The following is a 16313-nucleotide window of genomic DNA, read 5'->3' on the forward strand; positions in this document are numbered from 1 at the left end:
AACATTAAGATAACAAGATGGATTTGCAAGTGCACACCTGTAACACTGCAGTCAGATTGATCGTGCTATTTGTGCACAAACCTACATAAACATAGTATATTGAATGTGGAAAAAATATTTAGGATGTATGTTTTTACAGCTACAAAAAATATCAAATGTTTCTTCTTTATTGATGTTTGTGTGTGTGTGTGTGTGTGTGTGTGTGTGTGTGTGTGTGTGTGTGTGTGTGTGTGTGTGTGTGTGTGTGTGTGTGTGTGTGTGTGTTCTGCACATTGACTTGTTAAAAATACTTTATGCTCCTCCTACGAGAAAGTCAAATCAATGACCCTCGTGCTCTTGAGTCCACTTGAGGCTGGCAGGTCAGGATGTTCAGAGTGAGCTAGATGAATCAGGCAGCAGCTCCCCCGATCGATTATGATCTGGGCTGCCAGAGGAGGCAAAGAAAGTGGGGAGGTAAGCATGGGCCCAAGGCAGAATGCAAACATCTGTGTTCGTTCAAACCAATTAATTGCGAGGGCTTGTAACGGCTCCGATCGGCAAGCTTTCCCACCCTCCACTCCTCCTTCATTAATGCTACTTGCCATTTCCTCATCTTCATCTTTGCCGGCTTGGCCCCTCTATCTGCCATCTGTCTCTTTCCTCCCCTCCATGCATGCCATTTTCCGACATCTTTCTATTTTAATCCCTTCCCTTCCCTTCCCCTCCAGCTCCCACCTTACCTCCCTCAACTTATCCATACCCTCTCCACCTCTTGTCTCTTTCATTGTCCCTTCCTCAATGAAATGCCTGGGATGTAACACCCATTTCTTCTTGTGCATAATGGAAATACACTGAAAAGATAGTTCACAGATTGTCTTCTGGAGTCCTTCCTTTTCCTTTTGCTTCCTCCTCGCGCACGTCCTTTCCTTTTGCTTTCTTATCTACATCACTTGTCTGCACTTTGCGCACACACATACACACACACATGCAAAATGTTGAATTAATACCTTCAATGCTCCTGTTCACCATCGGTGGTCCTTTATCTCTGGGGGTTGTGGAAAGGTGACTGGATGGCTCCCTATCATTAAAACCTCATCATCTGAGATGACACTTTTTCTACTGTTATTGACTTTCACCCCCCCAACCCACACTCACACAAAGGATGTGTCCATAAAATCCAACTGGCAGATGACTATTCAACTGCACTTTCATAAAAGGTGAATTTAATACTTTTATAGACATTATGAATACAAAATAATACGGACAGTAATATGGACAGAAGAATATCAGTTCTTGCACAGAATGTCAGAACTCTCTCGGCAATTTCTCCACATATTCTAAAATACAAAAAATGGCCAGGGCAGATAATAATGCGTTATAGGTTTCCTGGACTGCTTTCAAGACAGAGCAAGAGAAAGGGAGGGGGAGGCAAAAGAGAAAAAGATGGAAATGTCAAAGTAGATCATTTCAGTGGAAGACATGTCGGTCCATTCGCTCCTGCACAGAGGCGTCCCCAAAGGTCACGTCAATAATTCTCCTGTTTCTCCAGCTGGCCATTAATCATTTGGTCGTACGTCTGTCATCATAGGGGGCTAATGAGATCTACATAGATCATTTCTTCTTCTGGCTGGAGGACAACCGTGTTTCTTTTTTTCTTTTTTAAAAAAAGCACTCTCATTGATCTTGTGTTGCTCTCAAAGGATCCACGTGTGGCCAGAGTCTGTGTTGCCCTGCAGTGTTTCCTCTTGTCTTTTTGGTGGGAAGTTTGAGCCAGATACATGGGGGTTATTTAATGGGGCTTTTGAGTTAATGTTGTGTGAATCACATGATATGCATTGTGGTTGTAATGGATGAGCTGAGTCCAAAACGGAATGTCCTTGTGCCAAAAAGCCAGACATTATAAGACAAATAAAAGCCCAGAAGCTTTGACAGTGACTTCGAGACCAACTGCATTTTGTTGACACGTAAAATTGACCTGCTGTCAGCATGTCAACAAAGATTTTCTTAATCGCTGTCAGTGGAACAGCTTCAGAATTTGGTCAACTAATTTTGGCCTTCAGAGGGAACAGGATATGAAACGTATGTCTCCAAATGAAATATCCAGCCCTCAGCATCTTGCACAAAGAAGCACCAGGTGTCCAACATAAAAACAACTGTTGATAGCTGTGATGTTATGTGCACACAGAAGCAAATTTGTGCTAAAAAATGACTGAAAATCCTGTAAGACATGGGGCAGTGTCTTCAACAAGGGCCGAAATTTAAACCCATGTGCTCATTAATCATCCTGTCAATCAATAAATCATCAGTTCAGATCAATGAAACTCTAGTTTAACAATGTCAAAAGAGCCATTCATCAAGCTTTTGTTCATTTAAAGCCGATATGCATCTGGGACCCTTTTTCAAACAGCTGACTGGATGACAGATTGTGGGTCAGTGATGACTTTATGGACAGGAACACCAAAAGCTCTAAACATATGCCAGACAAATTGCCTGCCACTGAAAATATGTAAGTCACTTAAGAGCATTAGTCACTGTCAGTGTCACTTTAATTATAGTCAAAATTTTCTAACTTTCTACTTAGAAAGTCACAGTGACTCAAAGTGTGCATCCTTTTCACTTCCTCTGCTGTTTATGCTTCAAATTCTCAATTCTGAATGGATTAATGAATATTTTTAGGCAATTACTGTGTTGACGCACTGTAGCCTTGGCAGTCGAAGTGGGCATTTTCTTTCAAATGTTTACACCTGGATCAGGATCAGGAATGAGACCAAAAGCCTGAGGGCCACTGTGTCAGAAGACCCCTGCACAGATCGTGGGCTGTGATGGGAGATGTTGCCGCGGAGGATCACTGCAGTCAGTGCAGCACTCCCGCATGCCAGACAGAGGTTAAAAAACAAAACAAAACACAACAAAACAAAAAAATACAAAGTTTTTTTTTTTTTGGATTAATCAGAGATGAACTCCTCAGTTGCTTCTGTGCTGACAGCTATTCGGTGTTTCGGCTCTGAGTTGATGAGCGAGCGAGCACCTCTGCACTCATGGCGGCCTCTGTGGCATGTATGCATGTGCATGTTAGTGTGTGTTACGCAGTGCGTTAAAGGCATGAGAGGTTTTGCTAGTGCACTATAGATGAATATGTCATTTAATATGCATTTCAGTTATATCCAATATCCTGCCCCTGTCACCGTGATTACCACACTGTCACACTCAAATGCTCTGTCTGACAACACTGTCAAAATCCAGATTTACGGTACACCAAACATTTACATGATGATTATTTGTGTGCATGTGTGTGCAGTTTTCTCACCGCTGTCACATTTGTGTCGTGATAAATAAAGCATGTACCTAGTTTTATTTACCTATTCATATTCAGCCCATGTGCCTTATAATCATAGATAATGCATCAGCATATTCAGAATCTTTCAATTACAGGAGGAATATCCACGACTGCCTACAAAAGCCTTTCAGATTTTCCCTTTCAGCCGTTCCTCCTTTTTTCTTTTTCTCTGAAACACTATTAAGCAAGTCCAATGTTGTCATGGCCTGATGTTTTCTTTTAGGGCATCAAAGCTCATTTCATCAGTTGTAAGAGATACCTGTTTGTGCAGGAGATGAATCAAATGGTTTCAAGTCGCACTGTGCCTTTACAGCGCTGTAATGAATAGCAGGAAAGTCAGTCACCCTTCCCTTCCAAAAAAAAAGATAAATATGTAAAATGAAAGCAGATAAATGCTCCAAGTCCCTGTTGACTTTTAGATGTTTTTTCTACTTTCACTAGAAAGTACTCTAAATGCAATAAAACTGTAGTAAATGTTCTCAAATACATCTCTCAGTCTTAAACTATCCTCCGGTTCATTCATATACACAGTATCACTTCTAAAGCAGCTTACACGCTGTTGAATTTCAACGTGCACATTCAGCCTTCAAAATATAAGATGTATTGGTGAAACACAAGGTCTTATCTAAAGAAGAGGTTTGATCAGATTAGACTTTGGGAATTGGATAATTATTAAACAATGCAAATGTGATGGCTGTGGTATCAAAAATGCATTGGTTCCATTTTCGTAGTAGGAAATGTTGAGATGAAACCTTTCTTTTGGTATTTGTGATGAACTGATAATACAAAAAATGGCTGTAGCATCCTCACAGTAATTTTTGCCAACAAAGAGAGAGCCATTTGTTTTTCATGCACACTGATGGCTTTGCATGTTTTATCCCATTAAATACAAATTGCTTACTGTACATTACTGCCCAGCAGTTTCCAAAGAAAGTTGGATTCACTTCTGATGACTCGACATAGAAAACTTAAAATAATGTAATGATAAAATATTGTAGTTTCCAAGGTACATTGAGAGTCTGAAAGCAGAGATACTGATGGGCACAGAGAGCGTGGACAGTACAAGAGGGTCTTTTAGGAGTCTGGAAACAGTAATGGACACTGACATCTATTTATAGTGGGAACAGCTAAAGACGGTGAATAGAAAGCTGAACAAAGAGGGAGAGAGAGCAGAGCCACCGGCAGTGTTTTTATGAAGCTTTCATACAGTGTAGGACGGATCATCTAATGCAAAATGACTTCGGCATGAAAAGTTCTCAGATTTTACTTTTGATACAAGTTTTGTGCAAATTTAAACCAAATGCATGTCAATTATGCAAATAGTTGTAGTTGGGGGCATTTATGTGCAATTATACCACTGCAGAAGAAGACGGCGGAACAGGATGGGAATAGTGCTTTTATGTTTGTTCCATGTGTTCATTTGAGGGACATTGCAGTCTCGTTAGTCCGCACAGATGTGATTTTCACATGATGACCTTTTTTGTCTGTCCAGTGATGAGATTCAATGTTGCATCACTTACTGTATACCATGATGCCTCAGTGGAGGGCAGCGGCGCCCAGATTTTTAGCAGAGCTCTGGATATATGGATCTGGATGAATGTTGGAGATGCTGACCAGCAAGCCAACATCAAAATTTATATTCTGAAATGTTCTATCCACATACAGACAAAACATATTCACCTTTTATGTGTTCAGTGTTTGGAGTCGATGTTATGATCACTATTCTGACCACAACATCTTGTATAGTCGGAGGACTGAGGAAAATATGTTTTTGAAATTCATCTTCTCCAGCTCTCTGGGCGATGCCATAATGTCACAACATGATTTATTCCTCTTTCGTTAGACATATCAAAGAATTATGCCCCATTTTAAGAAATCCCTGAAGGTACTAATTCATATTCTCTATATGATTGGACCATCAATACTGAGGGTAACTGAAGGTCGCTCTGACAGTTTTACGGGTTGCAGGTTTGCCTGCCTTACTGCCGTTGCCTCACAAAGCCCTGCAATGCTTTTTCCAACATTGCTGATCGCATTGTACCCTGACTGACAGCCAGTTCAAAAGACAACAAATACAATCAAAGCTGCGTTACACAGAATGTGACCTCAGCTCGCTTGTTCCTGATAGGTTGTTGATAATACCAAGTAGCTAACTCTGCTCCTAACAGCCTTTCTCCACAGTGCTCATTTATCAAACTAAGTTGGAGATATCTGTGATATTTGTTATTCTGGTTGCTGTTCACGGTGGAACAGCAGGTAGTGCGCGTGCCTCACAGTAAGAAGGTCACTGGTTCAATCTCCGGGTTGGCCGGGACTGGTTCGGGCAAGGCCTTTCTGTGTGAAGTTTGCATGTTCTTCCCGTGCATGCGTGGGTTCTCTCCGGGTACTCCTGCTTCGTCCCACAGACCAAAAACATGCTCATTATGTTAATTGATGACTCTAAATTGTCCTTAGGTGTGAGTGTGAGCATGAATGGTTGTATGTCTATATATGTTGCCCTGCAATCGACTAGCGACTGGTTCAGGGTGTACCCCGCCTTTCGCCCAATAACAGCTGGGATAGGCTCCAGCCCCCCCGCAACCCCGAAAGGGATAGTTGCATATAGACAATGGATGGATGGATGGATGGATGGTTGTTATAGCTGAGATGATCACAGATCAATAAACAAGCTTGTGAATATTCAAGACATTCAGACCCTGGCCTTGCAGCAGAGAGATTTTTTATTTATTTATTTTTTTTAATGTGAAAAGCAACAGCAGCAAAAAGACCAAAGGCTTTACAAAAGGATTTCACATCTATTATAAACGATGGAAACGTCCACTGACAGAAACAAAGCAGCACCTGTCTGGTTTGTGCTATCAGAAGTATTAGATAAATATTTCAAAATTTTCCAGACCTGTGTTTGATATTAATGAACTTTCAGTCTGAGCCTATGCTGCTTGCTTGCTGAGATGACCTATCTGCTTGCCCACCTGTTATGAATATTTATAGCATGCTAGTGGACAACAGTTAAAAAGATACTGTTAGATATAGGCTTTCAGGCTCCAATTCTACTCTTTTTGGCCATCAAGAAATGTTGCTGTCCATGGTGCTGAAGTAGCGATCAGTCATTCTCAAGGTGGTGGATTCTCTCTCGCTCCCTTTCCCCATGTTTCTATCTGTACCTTCTCATCCTCTTGTCCCTTTCACTTTGTTCCTGAGGCACTTAATGCTGTTCGCAACTCAGGATGGCTTAAGAGCAGGAGAGGTGAAAAAAAGTGTGATTACTATTGTAAAAGAGACTGAGTGGCTTGTTCAAGTGCTGCGTGACCCTTCACCTTTCCTGCTCTAAAAACAAGAAGGAATTAGATTGGGGAGAAAAAGAAAATATGAAGCCTTATTGACCTTGACCTGCAAAACAAAGGTTTCAAAAAGTCTTATGTAAAGGTCTGAAAAGGTGCTCTGTGAATAAATGTGCTGCTGCCCCAGGTGTTGCCATGCTTGACCAATGTCGGAGACTTCTTTAATTCTTTACCCTTTCTGCCTTTTTCTGTGTGACCATGTCTCAAACTAAATGGAAAGCCTCCAGGAGTATGAGTGTCATAAGTATGGCTGTGCATGGCAAAACAATTGCAGCCTGTCCACTGCATAATAGACGGGTGGAAGTGTAAGCACTGTGCGCCATCCCTGAAATCAATGGTCCACTGCTTGGTGGCTGGCTGACTCCCCTCCAAACACACCCAGGCGGGTGCCATAAAGGATGTTTATTAGTCTGACAAGTTGACACTGCAGCTCCTTGTCATGCTCTGATAATAGGGGCCAGGCGCAGACCAGCGGAAGCCTTGCTTCAGCTGGTTAGGAGACAGACAACCCCTTCAGGGCTGCAGATAAGAAAGGAGAGGAAATAAGAGAGGAGAAGAAAAGAAAGACGGAAGAGGGAGGGTGGTGTATTAGTGCAGCTAGTGTCTGTTTTATGTGTGGAAGAAGGAAGAGGAGAGAAAATAGGAAAGAAGCAGAGGAGGGTAAAGTGCAGGAAAAGAAATGAAGAGAATAGAGGATGATGGACGTGGTTGTTCAGTCAGTGCTCGAGATACATCTTAATATTAATAGCGCAGATTATTTAAAAATGGTCACATTTTCATGATTCTTTTTCATTGTCAGTTTAAGCTGTGGATGGATTAAAACGACTGTGTGCAGTCTCAACGCCTCATTCCTAACAACGCAGTTTGTCGCTGGGCACATGAGGCAAAAAAGTTTTCATTCTTCCTCTGGCTTCAGTATTTTTGGGCCCATTAAACATAAGCATGCTGGCTCATTGCTTGCATGAATGGCACGAGAGTAATTTACTGGTATGGCCCTTTGAGGCCTCATATTTTATTGGACCTGATGGATCAACCTCTGATAATACAGAGTCATTTCATGTGTCATGCGACCTGCATTTCCAGCTGTGGTCACTGCATCAAAATAGCCTCATAAGCCAGCGCTGGTCCTTCAAATGTCATTCTTCATGTGTGATGTGTCTGCATACACTAAAAACTAAAATTGCTGTGGGAAGCTTTTCCAGCATATTTGGTGCACTTGAAACATGATAAAATGCATCTAAGCTTTTAAAGGCATACTGTCTCTTCTCTTCTCTTCTCTTCTCTTCTCTTCTCTTCTCTTCTCTTCTCTTCTCTTCTCTTCTCTTCTCTTCTCTTCTCTTCTCTTCTCTTCTCTTCTCTTCTCCGTCGTCCTCCTGTAATGAGCAGCTCTAGATTCAGTGAGCCCAGAACAGATGCAAACTATAAATCAGCTAATCAATGGCACCAAAGTTAGTCCCTGAACAATATTGTAGGAAAACGGCTTGAATGAGCCTCATTGATTCAGCTTAGCAAATCGTTATTTCTCTAAGAAAGGCTGACCTTGAAAGACGGCGAGGTCGTCCTTGTTTTCCTGCATGTGTGGCAGTCTGCGCACTAAGAGACTTATTCTAATTTTAAAGTGCCCCACTGTAAATTAAACCATGGTAGAAGTTTTTTTGCTCATTGATTTCGGTTGCATGTTTTAAAATTATTTTAATGTAGACACTTTTTATCAAGGGAGCCTCTACCAATGACCTTCATCTTTATCTTTTCACTCAGAAAAACCAGGACAAAGCAAGAAGATGAGGAGATAGGATGAGTTGCGGTTTATTTCTTGCAAACTCATCATAAAATAGTGCTACACACCTCCATTTTTCCGAGGGTCAGTCCTTTTGAGTCAGCGCTGCAGAGGGAAGTTCCCAGCACCATTATGTCATCAGGGACAAGAGGACGGAGGGAGAGAAAGCGCTACAAAAGGAGCTATTTTAATTAAAGCTGGCAGATTTACTCGCCTAGCTGAGCTTAAAGCATAGGAGGCCCAGGCCGATGGGGGCCAAAGTGGCGGTCGTAAAAATGACTCATACCAGGTAGACGGTGGAAAAGAGCCCCCTGAGGGACGGGTGGGGGAATTAAGGTGGGCAGTCAGAGGCTGCTCTGTAATGAGGACAAATAGCTGAGAAGTTTGTCGTGTGACAGAAGGTCTGGAGCTGGCCAGAGAAGTATGCACAGTGCAATATTTTCAGCTCTTGTGACATTTTAGCTGCAATATGCGAGAGGGCGAGGGAGAGTGGATGAGTTAAAAACCAGAAAGATGAAAAAACAGAAATGAAAGCAACTGAAATACTGAGTGATGGCTTGCTATTGGTCTTGTGATTTAGTTTTTGTCATTAAAATTTCGAAAATATGAGAATAAATGCTAAAACAGATGAAAATCAAGTGGGTAATCAGTAATTTAAAGCTGCTGCAAAGCTTTAAGTGCAAACTTCTGTTTCTCCTTTTACAGTAAGTGGTCGATCTGCAAAATAATCAGCAGCTCATCATCCTTCCCACCGTATTTGACAATAAGCTGTAACATCTTGCTGCATGGGGTGCACTCCTTAGCCTCACACAATCAATATTAGTTTTATTTCTGATAAAAAAAAGTAATAAGATACTCATGACTTGCCCTGTGATTCAGAAGTTGTATCATTTACAGTCAGTTCCCTTTCACAATTGGCAATCACGTCCTCTGTGCCGGTGCACTTGTGTCTGAATGATGAGCAGTAATGAATCCATCCAGAGAAAAGCAAACTTTTCCAACATTTCTCATTCACGCTCGTCCAGTGCGAGCCCACGTCTTCCCTGAGAGGATGATGACTAATTGTGATCAAATGAATTGAACATAGCTCTTACATAATTAAATGCAAATTGGATATTTAGCTGATTTCAAATGTGTCTGTTCCGAAAAAGTTTTTTGTGCATATTCTGCGGTACTGTATTTTTTGTCGATGTTTTCCAGGGATCTTACATTGACTGTAAAAGACATGCCTTCCCTGTTTATGAAATACCGGTTGTGCTCCTGTTATCAAAACAAATTAACCATTTTCTTATTTTAACATTGCCATACATTTTAAGGTAGAGACGGATCAGAACCTTCGTATTCACAGTTTGCCGCAGACTTGTGTCAGTTTGATGCCTGCGCAGTAATAATGGATTTGTGTGTGTTTGTGTGTCGGTGTGTGTGCGTGTGTGTGTGTGTATATATGTGTGTGATCATTAATTCGCTTCCTGCCCCTTCTTCTGTTCACATACTGTAGTGACAAGTATAGACGATGTGTGACTTGAACTGTGTGTGTGGGTGTGCAAGACCATACTTTGCTGCAATTTTGGCAGCTATCACACACACTGAGTACATGTGTAAAGTTTAGCACATGCAAGCAACTGCTGACTTCCAGTGCCAGATTTTAATGATGGTAAGGAGCCAAAGGAAGGCCGGCGTGTGATTCTGGGTGCAGGCAGGTCACAGTGTTGGTCTGTTTTCGGGGATTTGGATGGTGCGAAACTCATCCATCATCAGTCATGTTCCCTTCTTTTTATCTTTGATTTCTGTCTTTGTCTCACCTCCCACGCTCGTGTGCATCTCTCATCTCTCTGCCTTGTTCTGTCACTCTCTCTTCCAAGCTGTTGGATGTCCCCAGGAATGAATGACTGATAAATTGGAAGCTGTGAAAATAGTAATCCACACGCACGCACGCACGCACGCACGCACGCACGCACGCAGGCACGCACGCACGCACGCACACACGCACACACACACACACGCACACGCATCAGTCTCTCTCATGTGAAGTACTGTCTGCTGCGACAGCAGATGTGACTGGGTGTATGTCAGCTCTGTCACATATTCCCTCTCATTCTGTGCATAATGGAATTTATAATTTATAATCACCATCTGTAAATTCCCTTAGTTATATCTTTATCTCCCTGAGTCATTTTAGAGGCTCTTCTTTATCTTTGTAACCAAGTGACGGGGACATTCACTAACAGATGGGCACAGTGCCATCCTGAATGCAGCATAACAATAGATGGCACTTAGTCTGATAAAACCAACAAAGGAGACAACAACTTATCAACTTGATAATTATGTGTATTAAATAGAAGTACACACATATGCAAGTGCAAGAACAGAGCACGCAGCTGCCATATAACTAATGCTGTTAGTTGTATAGAATCCTTTATATCTACATCTTTATCATTTATCATCCTTGCTTCAGGTTGATTCTGTGGTTCAATCCCACTCATTGAGTTAGCCTTGGTAGTTTTCACAAGTAACTTTGTCAGCTCTTAAAATGTGAGCTGTCACTCAATGGGACACCTTAGTGCAGCAAGAACTCTCAAAACCTGTACATCATACAGTAGTCTGTCTCCTCAACTTCAGCTCCTTTTCAGTATTTTTCATTTTTCTTTTGTGGACATGTTTGTCTACCCTTCTACTGTTGAGGATATCAGAAGCCTCCATGTATGACTCTTTCTGCGCTGCGTTGACTTTCTTTGTATTCTAATTTATAGCCTGTTATTTGCAACTGTAGCACACTTGTATTTGTTTCTTAAAAAAAAAAAAAATTCTGCATGTTGGTGCAGCATGAAGCTAAAATACATCCCATCTTGCTGACCTAGATGTGAATTATTTGTTTATTCTTGCCTTAATATGAAATCACACTTCCCCAAAGTCTGTCTCTCTCTGTCCGTCCTTGTGAATATTCAGTTTACTTGCAGCTTGTTTATTGGTATGTGTTTTTACAGTTTTACAAAGGATAAACAAATCTTTAATTCAGACTCTAGATTGACCTTGTAAATATGTGGAGATGAAGCCATGAATTTATGAACAAGTAAAATCATCACTTCACTTCATGTTACATGCTGGACGAGACGCAGAGTGAAGCTCAGTATTGAGCAGTGTGACCCCAGACTCAGGTAGAACCACTCAGGGGAATTGATAACAGCTTCAGCTGTGCGTGTATCTGTATGTGTGCTAATGTACATGTTTAGATTTAGAGTGTGTGAGATAAGCATATGTTTAATAAACACTTGAACTCGACAAAACACTGACTGTAAGTGTGAGTGCTGGAACAATGTGGCAGTCTAATTAGGATGATGAGGAGCTCATAAGACAAGTGCCTTATGTAACAGGAAAGGTCATGTCCTGCAATGCAAGCTCTCTCTCTCTCTCTCTCTCTCTCACACACACACACACACACACACACACACACACACACACACACACACACACACACACACACACACACACACACACACACACACACACACACACACACACACACCTGCACCCACTGCCTCTATCAAGAATCTGTATCAAGCCTGGTTCATATCTCAAGTGTAAAATGAGAGTTGTTTTTAGTGTCCTTCAAAACCATTATAAATGCTAATGACACATATTTGTGTACAGTACGTGCTTGCAGTATTGCGATACACAACAGTGTTACTTTGGAATGAGTGTACAGCAAAGAGTGTTTCATTTGTGAAACAAGTTTAGGATAGAAAAAAGACTTTGAACGGATGTCAGTACGACAACTTTAAACTTCAACTAATACACAACTTGAGTTGTGTCACAGGGGCTTAATCTTGAAACGTAAGATCAAGACTGCAAGATTGAATCAAACCATTGTTCCTGCTGCTATCATTAGGCTGAACGCTGCAGCCTCTGATATCTTTGCCATGTGTAAATCAGCTTCTGCTGAATATGTTTTAAGTGTTTTTGTTTACATTTTTGTCCTTTTGGCGAGTCCAGATAAGCATGGGGGATGAGTCAGGGAGGGAGCAATTATAGCATGTGCTGTAGCACCCAGAGATGTTTCACAGTTTCTAATCTTTTGTCTCTGATGTTTAATCTTGTATAATTGTCTTGGTGTTTTCTTGGCAGAAACTAAAGAGTGATTTCTGTATTTAGTGTCCCTGTTATCTCCAGCTTTATCTGATGAAATTAAAGAAATACCAAAGCAGGGCTGAAGAGATCTGGTTTACAACATCTAAACATCTCTCCTCTTTGTTGACAGCTGTGACTCAGAAGACCAACACGAAGTCCGAGGATCAACTCAGCTGCTCTGAGGGTGAGTTGCATTTTCAAGTGCATGCTACAGCAACACCTTTTGGCATTTATATAGTATGTGTGTATGTGTGTGCGTGCAATGTGTCCTCAGTAATATGCAGTCTCCCTTTCCTTATGTATGAGTGTATGCAGGCAATGTGTGCAAAAATGTATTCACACAGCTCAGCAGGACTCCTAAAAAGACTAAAAGACACTTTTCAGTGTTCATATTAATGATCCTTTGATTGAGGCTTTTGCATCCCATCTTTCTGTTGCTCTGTGCTCTGATACCCTCCCGTAGAATCACAGCCTGGATTTTCTGTGTGAAGCTCGGCTAGACATTTTTATGCCTCTGTGCTGGAGACAGCAATGGCCAGAGGCAATATGATTTTAGGTTTTCCGTCCTTCCCATTCCCCTGAATGTCAAATTTCAGGAATGCCTGTGGGAATTTCTTCAAATTTGGCACAAACCTTCACATGGACTCAAGAATGAACTCATTGGATTTTGGTGTCAAAGGTCATTGACCTCACAAAACAAGTTTTTGGCCATAACTCAAGAATTCTTAAGTTTATTATGACAAAATTTAACACAAATGCCTCATATGATAATGACGAAGTGATGACATTTTATTATCCAAAAGGTCAAAGGTCAAATTCACTGTGACATCATAATGTTCAGAAAAGCACTTTTCTGGTCATTATTCAGCACCATCACTCAGGAACAGAGGAGACTGTGACCATAGTTCACATTTGATACTGAATTGCTGACACTAATCTTGGGTGTCCACCCTGAAACTGTGCTGATTGTGTAGGTCTTCTGTGCTGCAGGGTTGAAGATGTGTGTGAAGCATCCATGATATTGAGCTTCAGGTGATTGCCATCGCACCATATGAGGAAATCATTCACTACATATATTACATGAGTCTGGACCGACATGGATCTAAACTGCAACTTGACTGGTTGGCGAAGGCATACGAGCTTTAGGCGTAAATTCTAAGTTAAGATGACACAAGTCCCATTTGCTGTCTGTCTGTGTCCCTAAATACCCCGCTTAGCCACATTTGCATTAGTGCACATACTTTAGGAGTTGCTCTAATCACTGTGTGCATATGTCATTGTTGTAGACAGACTGTTAGTCTTCTTGCAATAGGTTAACTGTGTAGCTGACTCCAGTGAGGTAATGTATTAGCTTTGCACTTCCGCAGCAGTATGAAAGTAGTCTGTATTTAATTTGTGTGTCACTACTTTCCCTTCAGCATTCAGCCAATTTGTTTTTAGAAAACAATTTGATCCTTTCATACTCTCTCTGTACAGTATGCTCTGTATCCTGCTGGCTCGTCACCGCTGCCTCCCAGTTTTCACTAGGCTCATTTTGGTCCACGTTGATCCAAGTACAATATATGACAAACACCTTTTTTCTGCTCCTCAAACAGACACAGCATTTACAGCCTGCTCTTTAGCTGCAGAGATGGCCCCAGGCAGACAAGCCTTCTCAGAGTTGTCAAGAATTAACAAACCATGTATAAAGTGAGGACTCCGCACTGCTTGATTTGCCTTGCAGCATAATTTTCGTTTCATCTGATTTAAGTGTGTCAATCTGTGTGCCTCTGTACTGTCTACTGTACAGCAGCACACTCAGAGAGAGAGATTGGTAGCATGGGATGTAGATTGTTTGTAGTTAGAATATAGATGTTTTGATCAGAAGGTATAGGAGATATGTAGACAATTGACAGTTTTGTTACATTTTCAGAAGAAGCTTTTCCTCTCAACAATGTCAAACTGAGCCGTTATCCAACAATTCACCTATGTCATGCTGATAATAATGGAGACAACTGCCTGATTCACACTACAGGGTCTAAAATGGAAAATGGAAAAAAGGGATTCAAAAGTGTAGGAGGAGCTCCATTGATCTCTAGCTAAGAATTGTGGAAGATTTCAGGCTGCACTCTGGGATCACAGACCTTTTAATAATAGTGAATTTAATGGCACGTCAGGATCCAGCTGTAATAGTCATTATGGTAACACAACATACCCTTTCTTAAATCCACACCCATGTTTCTATTAATTTTATATTTAATCAGCAAAATGTGCTACAAATACTTTTTTTTTTTGTTGTTTTTTTGATATTTACAAATATCACTGCTGTATGAAACACTGTTTTGACTGTAGAGATGAGAGGCACTTAGTTGGGAACTCACAGTGGTAGGCAGAGAGGAGGAAGGAGGTGGCGCTGCATGTTTGCCTTTGTAATTAGTTCTCATAGGAACCGAGCCATTGATTGTTGCAAATGCCCATTGATTTTTAGCAGGGCTCTGCACTATTTGACGTTTGTGCTAAATGCCACAGACGAATGACGTCTGTGTGTCTGTGATGTCTGTGACATCAGTATGTCTTTTTGTGTTTAAACGTGTGCGTGTGTGCGCATGCAACTGAGCTTCTGCATATTTATGTGTGGATGTGTTAAATGAGAATAGGTCTGGTTGGCTGACGAATAGGAAAGTTTCTGCATTCGGTTTGGCCCAGGCAGCCTAATCGAGAAACATCGATCTGGCCGGGGGCAACAGTGTGCTTACTTGCACATCGAGATAGCCAAAAGCTATTGGCAAACTGTTTGTTCTCATTGGATAAAATCACAAGACTTCCCTCCCTGTGGTCTACACAGATCACTATGTCAGAAGGTCAGAAAGAGTGCCACAATTAATCAGCTTGTCTCCCTCAATAGTTTTGGTAACAAAATGTTAGGTGATGCCACCGTTCAATACAGACCTTAATTATTTGTTCATGAATTATGCCTACATCGCATGTGTTGAGATGACAATATGTCAAGTTAGTGCGGAAGAATGCAAAGGAAGCAGAAACAATTTGCTTGTTAGGCCAACGTAAAGAGCCATAGAATTCATAATAATCAGAAAGCCCTTTCCCACTCTGCACACAAACGTTCCTGCGTCGTGGTTCACACTTTGAAATGATCAAATAGTCTCTCAGTGCTTCAGTTTTTTTGTGAATCAAAATCATGACACAGTTAATTTGGTCAATATTGAGATCGTGAGTAACATTTACCATAGGGCTCCTGTGAAATCTCTTTAATTTTTTAAATTCATTGCACATTCAGTTTTTCTTTTTCTTTTTTTTTTTCTAAAATACGTGTTTTCCATTTAAATTCTTCAGTGAATTTTTAGGATTTAAGCATATTATGTCATCACAAGGAATGTCTTCACTTCTGAGAGTTGGATGAGTGATGAGCTCTTGCTCTTCCAAGACTCTGTGTGTGTGTGTGTGTGTGTGTGTGTGTGTGTGTGTGTGTGTGTGTGTGTGTGTGTGTGTGTGTGAGTGAGTAACACCAAAATATAACAGCATAGTTTTTTTTCTGTTCATTCAGCTTAGGTGCTGTGAAAAAAATGCTCATTGCTTGACAGTTGATTCTGTTCTGGATATCATCGACACCTACATCATTTCTCATTGACTTTGCAAACGTCAAGCCTATGCATTTAGCAAAAAATAAAAATAAAATAAAAATATTAATAATAATAATGATATATAATAGAAAAAATAGAATAGAAAGACTTATTTGATATATGATGTTTATTATGAA

At 41.0% G+C, this 16313-nt stretch overlaps 1 protein-coding gene across 4 annotated transcripts in view; it reads left to right on the forward strand.

The window, feature by feature from the left end:
* The window catches only part of tnr (tenascin R (restrictin, janusin)), a 160715-nt gene that overhangs the window by 39390 nt on the left and 105012 nt on the right, over positions 1–16313 (forward strand). For all 4 annotated transcript variants that reach the window (XM_070973327.1, XM_070973329.1, XM_070973328.1 and 1 more), the window contains exon 2: positions 12690–12743. The gene's annotated coding sequence lies outside the window, so the exon portion shown is untranslated. The remainder of the gene's footprint in view (positions 1–12689; positions 12744–16313) is intronic.

The sequence above is a fragment of the Chaetodon trifascialis genome, chromosome 11 (genome assembly GCF_039877785.1).
Source record: "Chaetodon trifascialis isolate fChaTrf1 chromosome 11, fChaTrf1.hap1, whole genome shotgun sequence".
NCBI classification, from domain to species: Eukaryota; Metazoa; Chordata; class Actinopteri; order Chaetodontiformes; family Chaetodontidae; genus Chaetodon; species Chaetodon trifascialis.